The following is a 12132-nucleotide window of genomic DNA, read 5'->3' on the forward strand; positions in this document are numbered from 1 at the left end:
ATTAGTGTAATATTGAGGATGAATTAGGATAAAATTATAAAGGGCACACCTAGAATTAAGGGCCCAAACAAGAGTGTGGTGATGTAATAAAGTGGAATAAGACCCATAATTTTGAATTAAATATCATTTAATTACAATAAAGGTCCTATAATGCAAAGGAAAGAGAAATACTACCAACAATTGCACCTTGGTGTTCAATGGGTACACCAAAAAGGTGTGAAAGGTCAGTTAAGGAAAATGTTGGTCTATTGATTGTATATATTTGTGCAGTACATGATGTCAATTGTTAGATGATTAGAAAATGATGTTGTTTGTGCAACAAATCTCACAATGGAGAAGTGATATATTTAAATCAACTATGCATCCACTTAAGGGAATTCAAATAGGATAGAAACAAAACCTCTGAATCAACAAAAATAATTAGGCTCTATTCTCAACATGGTCATGTTGTGTTTACAATATGGAGATAAAGAGACTGATAGGGATAGAAAGAGGGAGAGATAAGGAGATATAGATATGGGATAAAGATGGAGAGGAAGATAGAGATAGATATGGAGATGGAGATGGAGAATGTTAACGTGAGGATCTGGTTAACACTGAGAGGCGGCGGGGGGCGGGGGAGGGGGGGGGGGGTGAACCAGTGATAACAATAAACTAGAAATTTTCACCAATCTGCACAATACTTCACAAAACAGTTCATAACCAGTACTGGTAGCTGAACAAACAATCACTTAATGCAGATTTACCAAAACATTACCGGTAGCTGATCAAACAATCACTTAATACAGATTTACCAAAACATTACCGGTAGCAACTTAAGTGTTCATCATTAAGCAAATATAGTAAAGACATCAAATGAACAACTTAACAATCCATCCACAACATGAACACAAGGATTTTTCACATGAAAACTTAAATGTGAAAAACCACGGTGGGAATTGGTACCCACAAAATATTTGACTCTTTCGGAATGCGCTCTATTAGTAGCCTAGCCCGATTAGGAGCTTTACAACAATGCCCGGTTAAGAGAAGACCCTGTTAGGAGTCACCTGGTCAAGGGATTTTACAACTTATCTCTCTTAGGAGCTTTATCCTGTTAGGAGTAACGTCGCTGGAGGATTTAAACTCAAGTTGTTGAGCTACCCGGTTAAGGGATTTATACAATCAAGCTTGTTAGGACCTACCCGATTAAGGGATTTTAATGTTGTTGCAACTTTTAGGAAATAATAGATAAATGATATGGACTCAACACTTCATAGCTTGCTATAACAGATCCTTGTTAGCTCCAATCTACTTCACTCATGCAAACATCTCAATCTGGTTCGACACACACACTTCTTTGATCATCGACACACTCAACCTTGTCAAACTCGACCTAAATACATTTTATAATTAGGTCGGTTACAAAACCCTAACCTACAATGAATCTACATTATAGATCATATCAGATCATTACAAATCATTACAAATCATCATACAGATCATTACAACAAATTACAAGACAATTACAATCGTTGAATGATCATAACTCATCATTGCACATCGATATGATAAGTTGTCAAACCCTTAACACATTTTGCTAAGCACTTCACTGCTTCCCAATAAATTTGATCTTTGTACGTGCCAAAAAAACATCTCTTCACATGGATTCTGACACATCATCATCAACTTATGAACATGAAAAGAATCACTGCCAAACCATAAATCATCACTAGTCAAGGATCTTGTTACCGATTCTCAAACCCTAGTGAATTATACAACACTCAATAACAAACATGACTTCCGGTTCTCCAAACATGATGTGGTTCGAGTCATAGACTCCTTATGATGTCATAAGCACACATTTCAGACCGCAACACTTGATTCAACACGGATCACTATCGCAACCATCTCCTTCACTATTCCTTCTTACCGGTTCACTGTCACTAGGCAGTTTTGCTTTCCAGCTCAATCCAATTCAATCCATTATCGGTTAGACTTAACTAGTAGACTTAGATGACATACCAAGCATAAATAAACATGAACAAATATGGTTGCCATCAATGACAACACAAATAACTGATCGTCAAACATCATATCATAATTATATCATCACCAACAGTCCTTTACCGGTACACCATCATCTCCATCAGTTATGCCAACATGCCAACAATGTCCCCCTTTGGCATTGATGGCAACACCAAAAAATGCAACACCAAAATCACATCATGAAACCTGTTATATCACTGTCCGGTCATCAGTTCTTCTCCTTTTCTCTTTATTGCTCTTCTCCCCTTATCATATTTCTTCTCCCCATGACTGTTACATTTCTTCTCCCCCTTTGACAACAATGCCAAAGGTGCAAAGGCATCTTCTATCATCATCTCAGCTGCTCCTCATGAGGAGTAGCCCACTTCTCATCAATCCATAGTGAAAGATATTCAATGAATCCACTGGATTGATGCTTCACCAACATCCTTAGTTGATCTTGGGTAGGGGTATAACCCCTAACTTACCTCTGAGATATTCAAAGGTAGCCTTAGGCAATGGCTTAGTGAATATATCTGCCAACTGCTCCTTACTAGATACATGCTCCAATCTCACTTTCTTTTCCTGTACCCTTTCTCTGAGAAAGTGATACTTCAACTCAATATGTTTAGTCCTTGCATGCAATACCGGATTCTTGGATATGTTTATAGCACTAGTGTTATCATAATGTATAATCACCGGTTATGTCATATCTTGCTTGAATCCTTCCAAGACATGTCTCATCCATATAGCTTGTGTACAATTCATGGATCCAACCACATATTTCACTTCTGTTGTAGACTGAGATATATAAGTATGTTTCTTACTGGTCCAAGATATCAGTCTGCCACCTAGAAAGAATGCACCACTGGTTGTGCTCTTCCGGTCATCTACTTGCCTGCCCAATCAACATCACTGAATACCTGCAAAGAAAAATTACCTCTGTATGGATACCATAATCCATAATCAACTGTCCCTCTAAGATATCTGAATATCCTCTTCACTGCTGTCATATGTGTCTCCTTAGGGCTCTTTTGAAATCTTGCTACTAAACCAACTGCATGGGCAATAACCGGTCTACTATGAACAACATATTGCAATTTCTCAATCATGGACCTGTATTCCTTCTCATCCACAGAGGGTGAATCATCCTCTTTTGACAATCTGCAACCGGTAACCATAGGTGTTCCAACCGGTTTACAGTCTTCCATTCCAAAGGTCTTTAACACTTCCTTCACATACTTGGACTGACAGATAAAAATTCCACCTTTCAACTGTTGGACCTGCAATCCAATGAATTTTTTTATCTCACCTATAAGAGACATCTCAAATTCTTTCTTCATCTCATTTGCAAAAGTCATACTCATCATCATTTCCTCCAAATAGAATGTCATCAACAAATACTTTTGCAATCAACATCTTGTCTCCTTCAGTCTTCAAATAAATATTGTTGTGCTCACTGGTTCTCTGAAATCCTATCTTTATCAGATGTGCATGAAGTCTTTCAAACCATGCCCTTGGTGCTTTCTTCAATCCATATAATGCTTTATGCAGTTTGCATACCATATCCTTATCTTCTGTCAATGCAAACCCATCCGGTTGTTCAATATACACTTCTTCTTCAAGAATACCATTTAGAAATGTTGACTTAATACAATTACATTTTTATCATCAGGTCGAGGAACAAGTGACCATGTATTGTTTTTCTCAATTTGATCAAGTTTTTCATTCATTGCATTTAACCAGTCATCATCCTTAAGAGCTTCTCGAACTGTCTTTGGTTCAACTGTAGAAATCAGACAAGAGCTTTCTCTGATTTTCCTTCTAGTCTGTACTCTAACATTCTTGTCACCTATGATCTGGTCTTCAAAATGATTTAACCTTACATACCTAGGAATTACCTATTCCGGTGCAACAACCTCTTCTTGTTCTTCATCTTCTTCATCTTCTACCAGTTGAGCTTCTTCCACTGCACTGTTCTGCTCAACATCTTTCTGTACATCCGGTTCAATATGTTGATTTTATTGTAACTATGGTTGGAATCCACTGGCCTACATAAATAACACAAAGCTTGTGATTATATTGATAATATAATTATAATTATTATATTATTAATTGTGATAATATAATTATAGTTATAATTATTAATAATATATTAATATTATATTAATATATAATCATTAATGCTTAATTATTTAAAATTATAATAAAGTATGGTGTCCCTTGGTGAAAGGGAACCTCTTGCATATATATTATGAGATGTGTGATCTCATTGGGGGAGGAAAGTAATTATAATAAAAAATAAAATACAGCCAATACCTAAGACTTTAACATGGTATCAGAGCGTGTTCTCTACCAGGCCTGTGAGGTTTTAGAAATATTTTATTGGCTAGCATTCTAACGATTAACATTTGTGGTCTATCGTATAGTAAATCAATATCCCCATTTGCCAAATATTAATGTCATTGGGACTTATATATTATTGGGGAAATAAAGAATGGTTTGGTGTGCGTGAGATTTCTATGCACATTTTTTTTTTCTAGACGCAAGTTGTATAAATTTGTTCAGGACTTAACCAAGTCGTGAGTTCCTTCCTTGTTTTGAGAATGCTTTTGCAAAGCATAGTGACACATGACGAAATTATCATTCTACTGCTCGAGTATCTAACTCCATGTCGGGAGGTGCCTTACGCATTGGGAATGATTAGTATTGGATGTGAATCCCGAATAAGCCTGGGAAGTTCTGTTCAAGCTATTAAGGAGTGAGACTTATATGATTGGTGCTCTACCTGAATCGGCTCTAACATGGGCATTTTGACGTCAGTTGGTAATCAATATATTTTTGTGTTGTGCGTGACTTCTCAAGACTTTTGAACAATGTTTAGTTGAGGGTGTTATTTTGTCGAGAGCCCTTCAATAATGTTTCAGTGATCATGGCATGAGGATTTGTGAGCGGGTCGTGGATACCTTCCTGGCACATTGAAGCAGCGTATAGGTTTATATGAATAGTCGGGGTTGATTAAATCGAATAGTGGCCTATTCTTTTACATTTGCCTGGACAACTAAGGAGGGGATATTTGGTGTAAGTTAATTCCTTGGCGTGAGCTCTCTATATCCTGTCGTGAGCATGGGAATTCCCAATATTTGCTGAAGATTATATCTATCTGGTCTAGTTTCATCGTGGAAGTGTGGTAGAATTCTTATTTTCCCTTGGACATTGGGAAATTCACGACAGAGATGATTCATGTCACTTTAATTCTATGACCATAGTGTGGTGCTGAGCGTGTCTCATAATTCTGTGTGTTTTCCTTAGAGTTTATATTTTAATATATCTATCTACATATTCAACGCTGAATACACGCGAGAGTTGTGTGAGGAGATCATCAGAAGGTTGTAGTATACATGGAGTTGTCGTAAGATAATTAACGCCTGTATAGTTGAAGGCACTCATGCATTGAATTGAGGCATCATACATACTACCATTGGTAAACGTGGTCAAGCAATCCACATATATTCAAAGATCAACATGTCCAATCTAATCGAAATGTCAAAACACAGAAAAAAATGATCCAAAAAGAAAAAGAAAAATCCAAAAGGCTACAAAGGACCATTTCTCTAAAAGAAAAGTCAAAATCTATATGGGTTCCTAAATCCCTTGTGCAAGCAATGCATTCCAAGGAACCACAAAATCATGAAAAATCAAAAACCATGTGTATCCCTAAGCGGCTCCTTGAAGCACATCAGTCTAAAGAAAAATCCAAATTGGCATAGAAAATTACTATTCCTCCATCAGAGACTTTCAAACCTATTCTTCCATCACCTCCTTCATCTATTTTGGGACCTTATGTCCCAAAATCCCAATATCCAAAATACACTTTTCCTCCATTATTCCACCACCCCTCAAGGTGTGTTCCAATGTTGATCTTGCCAACATTCCCATCCACTCAAGCCAAATTCTTCCAATACCCTATATATTATCCAACACCTCTTTTCCATCCTTTCATTTATCTTATCCAATCCTTGGCCTAAATCCTTAGTTTCATTTCATTTCCATGTCATTATCCTACCAACATCTTTGAGCATACCTTCAATAGCCATGGTTCATTGCAACACAATTTTCATGGCTACTATTCAAAAAACAAGTTGCTTGAGTCCATCTTTCATCCCCTATCATGTGTCCATTTTCTTCCAGAATGTCAAATGTCAAAAATACAAAAAAGAAAGAAAATTTAAAAAAAGGAAAAAAAGAAGAAGAAAAATAATTCATCCTCTAGTGAAAACCTGGTAAATAGGCACCTTGGGCAAGTACCATGATGAAAACCTAGCAAATAGGTGTCATGTGTAATCTATGAACTTCTTGCATACCACACTTGGGGGCAGGTTCTATTTATTTTATCCTATCATATCATATCATATCATCCTCCATTATCCTGTCATATCCTATCTTATCTTATCCTTATCATACCCTCCATTATCCTATCGTCCTATCATCCTTCATATCCATATTCCTTTTTCCATCTTTGATCTTGACAAGTCTGAGGATCTTCATGAGCATCATGCATCATGTTCATAGCTTTGGGTCCTTGTTCATGCATCATGCATCATGCATCAACATTCTTCTTAGCATCAAAGACTCACCTCTCTCAGGGGCAACATGTTGAGAAGGTGAATTAACACTTTCATTATCTTCTTCTTGTACAAGTTGAGTCCTTCTTTCACCGCCTTGAGATAAAACCTTTCATCCATATTCCTTGGCTTATTGCAACCTTTTGTCACTATCCCTTAGCCTATAACAACCTTCAATCCATGCCCCTTATCCATTCTTGGTCTTGCTTATCCTATTTGTATCCTATCACCGTCCATACTCTCTTTTATGTCCCTTGATCTTGATCTTACATAAAGACGTAAAACTAAAAAACATGGTTTCAAAAACCTCTTGACATGTCCCTCATGCCATTTCTTTGCATTGTCATATCAAGTATCTTATCCCATCATGTGATAGCCTTTGCAAATTGAATCCTCTTTGTCTCCATAATTTTATCCACCAACATTTTAGCAAGCTTATTTATCTATTTGTCATATCCCTTGCCTTGCTAGACACTGGGGGCAAATTAATGCTAACAATCTTGAAAAAACAACTAAAAATCAAATAACGTCTTGAAAAAAAAAAAAAAAAATGTTCTTGAAAAAAACTAAAAAAATCAAATACAATCTTGAAAAAAGAGAATTACAAATCGAAAAACGTCCTGAAATAAAACAAAAAAATTTGAAAAATGTCTTGAAATAATAAAAAACATCATAAAATGTCTTGAAAAAAGCACAAAAAAATTAAAAAAATTAAAAAAACCTTAAAATTCAGAAAATATAAAAAATAAAAAAACAATCGTTTTCATATCATTTCATCAATAAACTGTCCCTCTTGTAGATAGACAGACATTTGAGTAGACGTCAGACAAACAAACATTAAACACTACACTTAACGAAATCAAGTATCAACAGATGAACTATTCAACCAAGCAAGCATTCACACTAATTGAAATTGTCGCATCAATCAAAACATTATTAACATCAATGGCCCTTGTCAACATTATCATGGGTCTCATGCAGGGTGTAGTATACTCGAAACCAGAGTGCATGATCGTCCTATCATCACAACATTATCACTTTTGGCAATGAAGGTCAGAATGTTTGTTTGAATTTGTAAGTCTTACCTTTTATTGATTGATCTTTGATCATTTTCCTATTCTACTCGATGATGTCACTGAGTGATTTAGAGTGGCCAGGATGGTTGGTGGTCATTTTTGGTGTTGTCTTCTGTTTGTGGAGTGTTTTGTAGCATTTTGGGGCAAGTATGTCTTGGGTGTCTGTGATAAGTAGGTTCGCTTTGTGAATGCCACACATACCTCGACCTTTGACACACGTCATGTCTTAGGATGTTTTGACTCACTCCTTGTCTATGATGTGTCTGTCTTATGCAAAGGGATTGCATTATTGCCCTGGCTTTCATTGCCATGGTGCATCGCATTTGTTTTGCCAAATCAAATAAAGGTTTTCACCTACCATTGTGCATTTGTGAAAGCAACTTGTTTTATTTTTATTCACCACTAACTCTTCTTTGTATAATTTCCTCTTACTAAATTTTTATTCGTCAGTCCTCGCAATCAGTTTGGTCTAGTGCTTTGATATGCCAAAAACAATTTGCATCCTGCATTCATTAGTTAGTATATTTGCACATCATACGCATTTATTGCATCACAAACACAACAAAAAAAACAAAGCATGTGCACATCATTATCATTCATTAATTTGCATGAAAAAGTAAAAAATGAAACATTTACATGATATCATTATCCACTGCATCTCATAAGGAAATAGTAAAAGATCGTAATCGCATATTTCATTTATTGCATCACATGAAATGTACATAAAGCATCCATACATGGCATCATATAGAAAGAAACATAAATGCATATCATAACATAGTTGCATATCATATCATATATATATCAAAAGTGTCAGAGCACAAAATCAGACTATCTATCCTAGTATGGCCCGCAAGCTAAGTACGTAATAGCAAAAGATGTCTGAATCATAATGAGCGACTGTGTCTCTGTCACTGTGTACCCCCTTTGTCCTCACCACCTTTGTCTTGTCTTAAGGACGAAGCTCCTCCTATCCATGGACCTAGATGTGGAGGCCTCCCTAGCCCAATCACTTCCATGCTTCTCTATGTCCTCTGAGAGCGTCATCTGCTCTTTGTCCTAGACCGTGACTGTCCATGATATGATGGTGCTATCTGCTCTAGTGGTACTACATTCTCATAGAGCTCTCCAATGTTGTATCTCATCTCCTGAATCGACTAGCATCTGTGCCATCTCTCATGTGTTGGCATCTCTGATAGAGTTGACATACTCCCGCAAGTTCTCTAGATAGTCACAATTCTTTTTTTTTCCCTGAACATGCCCTGCAATGTCAAAAAACATGCAAAATTCACCAAAATTGAAACATGAATTTTTGAGGCACTTACCAGTTTTCCCACGTCATCAAGTCATTTGTATGTGCGTACACATTCTCCAAGGTGATCCGCCACTGGAATGTTCGCCATCTCTCTTTAAGGCCCTTTGTCGAAAGCTCAAAAGCTTTCAAGCTAGCAAGTGTAAATTATCTTTTTTCACCTTTCCCATCTCCTTTTATAGGCTTTTCAAGTGCCTAGATGGACGTGCACCTTTCCCAGGTTGTATTGGTCGCAGTCTTTTGTGCCTTGTCACGCTTGTATCTTGTGCATCCAATCTCCGATTTTCAGTCTATTCGAACTAGTGGTTTTATGTCATCATTGTTGATCAATTGGCCTCTTTTTGTATTTTTTCAGCCAATTTCTCGAGGGGGCATACATCTATCCTTATTTTTGTCTAGGGCATATATCTTGGTTGTTCTTTGAAAAAACGCTCATAATCACATTGCCTCAAAGAGGGAAAAAATGTAGGCATCTAAATTTGGTCAATGCTTGCAGTCTTTAACATGTATGTGTGATCTTCTTTAGGGTTTACGCATCTTCTTGACATTTCCTCTATGTCGCACATTCAATCTTTATTGATTGTTGACATCATGTCATTCTCCTGCATTTCTTTCCTACCTGATTCTAATTCTCTCACTTTTGAATTAGGTCTTGTCAATGTCATTTCCGAATTACAATCATTGGTCATGATAAATCTTGTCATATCAATTGGACATCATCAATCCTAATTTGTGTCAAATTAGGGTTTTGTCCTAGGTTTCAATCAGTTTTCAATATTTTTCAATCATTTTGGATCTTCTCTTTTAATTGTAAATTATTAGTCAATCTTGTCAATTTGTAATCGATTTGTCATCAGTCTTTGTCAACCTTCATCCAATCGACCTTTTATCAATCTTTGATAATCGATCTCTATCAATCATCAATTTCCTGTCAATTTCTGATCGATTAGTCATTGATCCTTTATCATTTGTCATCTATCATTTTGATCCTTTTGTTGATCAATTTTTCATTGATCTCTATGAGTCAATCAATATCGGTTTCTTGTCATTATCAAATCTTTGTCAGTTTGTCCCTTCGATTGCAATCTTTATCATTTATTGGCTTTAATTTTGTCATGACCTAATTTCTCTGAGGTTTTTATGATTTATTATTTTAATCCTTCTAACATTTCTCCTTAGGTTAAATGAATTAGTTTCATTTATCCTAGGCTCTCGTGTTAAAATTAAATACTTCATTTAATTGGCTAATTAGTCTTTTGTGGATTAATTAATAAATGAGAATTTATTAATTAATGTCACTTTTTCCTAAGTTTCTCTAATTTCCCCTTTTTCACCTAATTTCTAATTTTCTAATTTCAAAATCCCACTAATTTTCCCTCCTAACTTTTCCCATTAATTTCTCCTCTTTTTGTGCTTCCTTTTTGTCATAATTTATGAAGCTATTTCCATGGCCAATTTGAGGCTATTTTCTATCTAATCATGAAACAAATTTTGTGCATAATTGTGTCATAATTGATGAGCATAATTTTCTCTCAATTTGTGATATTTTCACATAGAAACTTGTCAATCAATTTGTCATAAATTTTGTCATTCAATTATGACATTTTCATATCAATTTGCCTTTTTCGAATCAATCATTATAATTTCATTGTTTTCCTCAATTTTGGTCTATTAATTGAGCTTATTTTCTCATTCATTAACAACCACGCTTCAAGTAACCTTATGTTGTCGCTTCCAACTTGCTTTCTGCTTGCAATTGCACTTGTAGGTGAAATCCACAAAATCTTGTTTGAAGGTGAAATAAGGACAATGGGATCACACGGAGGAGATTTTGCATTATGGTTTGCATTTGGTTTATTTTGAATCTTTTCTCCATACTTTCATTGATTGGATTAGGAGTGTAATTCATAGCTTTTTATTCTTCATGGTTGGCTAATGTTAGGCTTTGAATCCTTTATTTGAATTCCTAGTTACATTTCTTGGTGAACTCGACATGAACTAACTAATCCTCTGCCTTTTCAATGTTTTTGTTGAAACTAAGTAGCGTTAGTCAGATAAATGATTGAATGAGAGACTTCATTTATCTCTCATTCAATCATCTACCTTATCGATGAAATTACAAACAAATGGTAGACTTCATGTTGATCAATTAGTTTGATTGAATAAACTTGTTATAATCATCTTTATATGTATTTCATGATTCCAAGTATCGAATTGCATATATCGACACTTGAACAACATTTACAAACCTATCATCGATCGTGTTATGATTGTATTTCTTATGTTATGATTGTGTTTATCAAATCACATTAATTATGCCTATCATAGTTATCGTATGATAACACATATCGGTGTTATCATATGATAACTATCATAGTCATCGCATTAATAATGCACCCTATTTGTTATCGGGTTAAAACAATAATTATTAGCATTTGAAATGACACTGATTGGTATCGGTAAACAAGTTTGTTATGAATCGACATTTAATTAATAAGATCAAGACATGTCTTGGTCAGGCTTGTCAAGAGACATGCTCGGTCAAGGCATGCCTTGATCAAAGTTTTCCACATATATATATGCCATATGAAGTGTTGTTGAAAATATTGAAATCCATTAATGTTATACATAGTCATCTACAATACAAGAAAGTTGTAATTAATAAATAGGAATAAAATATTGAATATACGTACAAGTAAAGTATTGAATATATCTTCTTAGAAAATAAAAGAGAGACAAAATCTATAACCCTTAGATTTTGAACATATATTTGAATATCATTTACATGGTATCAGAGCCACGGTAGGAAGAACTTGAGGCATTCAAATTTGAGAAGTTCGAATCAAAGGTTATAAACATCACATTTCTCCATGGCCAATGCTATCATATTTGAGGATAGACTTGAAGGGTGAGATAATTTCTCAACATGGAAATTCAGAATAAAAATGTTCCTAATAGAAAAAAAAGTTGAATCTTTTATAAAAGATGAATCCAAAGAACCAGAAAATGACCTCGACAAATCGGCATGGATTGAAGGGAATGAAAAGGCTATGAAGATCATAGTCGATGGAGTTAGAAATCATATTATGCCAATCCTAACAAAACATGAGAC

The sequence above is a fragment of the Cryptomeria japonica genome, chromosome 6, assembly GCF_030272615.1.
Source record: "Cryptomeria japonica chromosome 6, Sugi_1.0, whole genome shotgun sequence".
Taxonomy (NCBI): domain Eukaryota; kingdom Viridiplantae; phylum Streptophyta; class Pinopsida; order Cupressales; family Cupressaceae; genus Cryptomeria; species Cryptomeria japonica.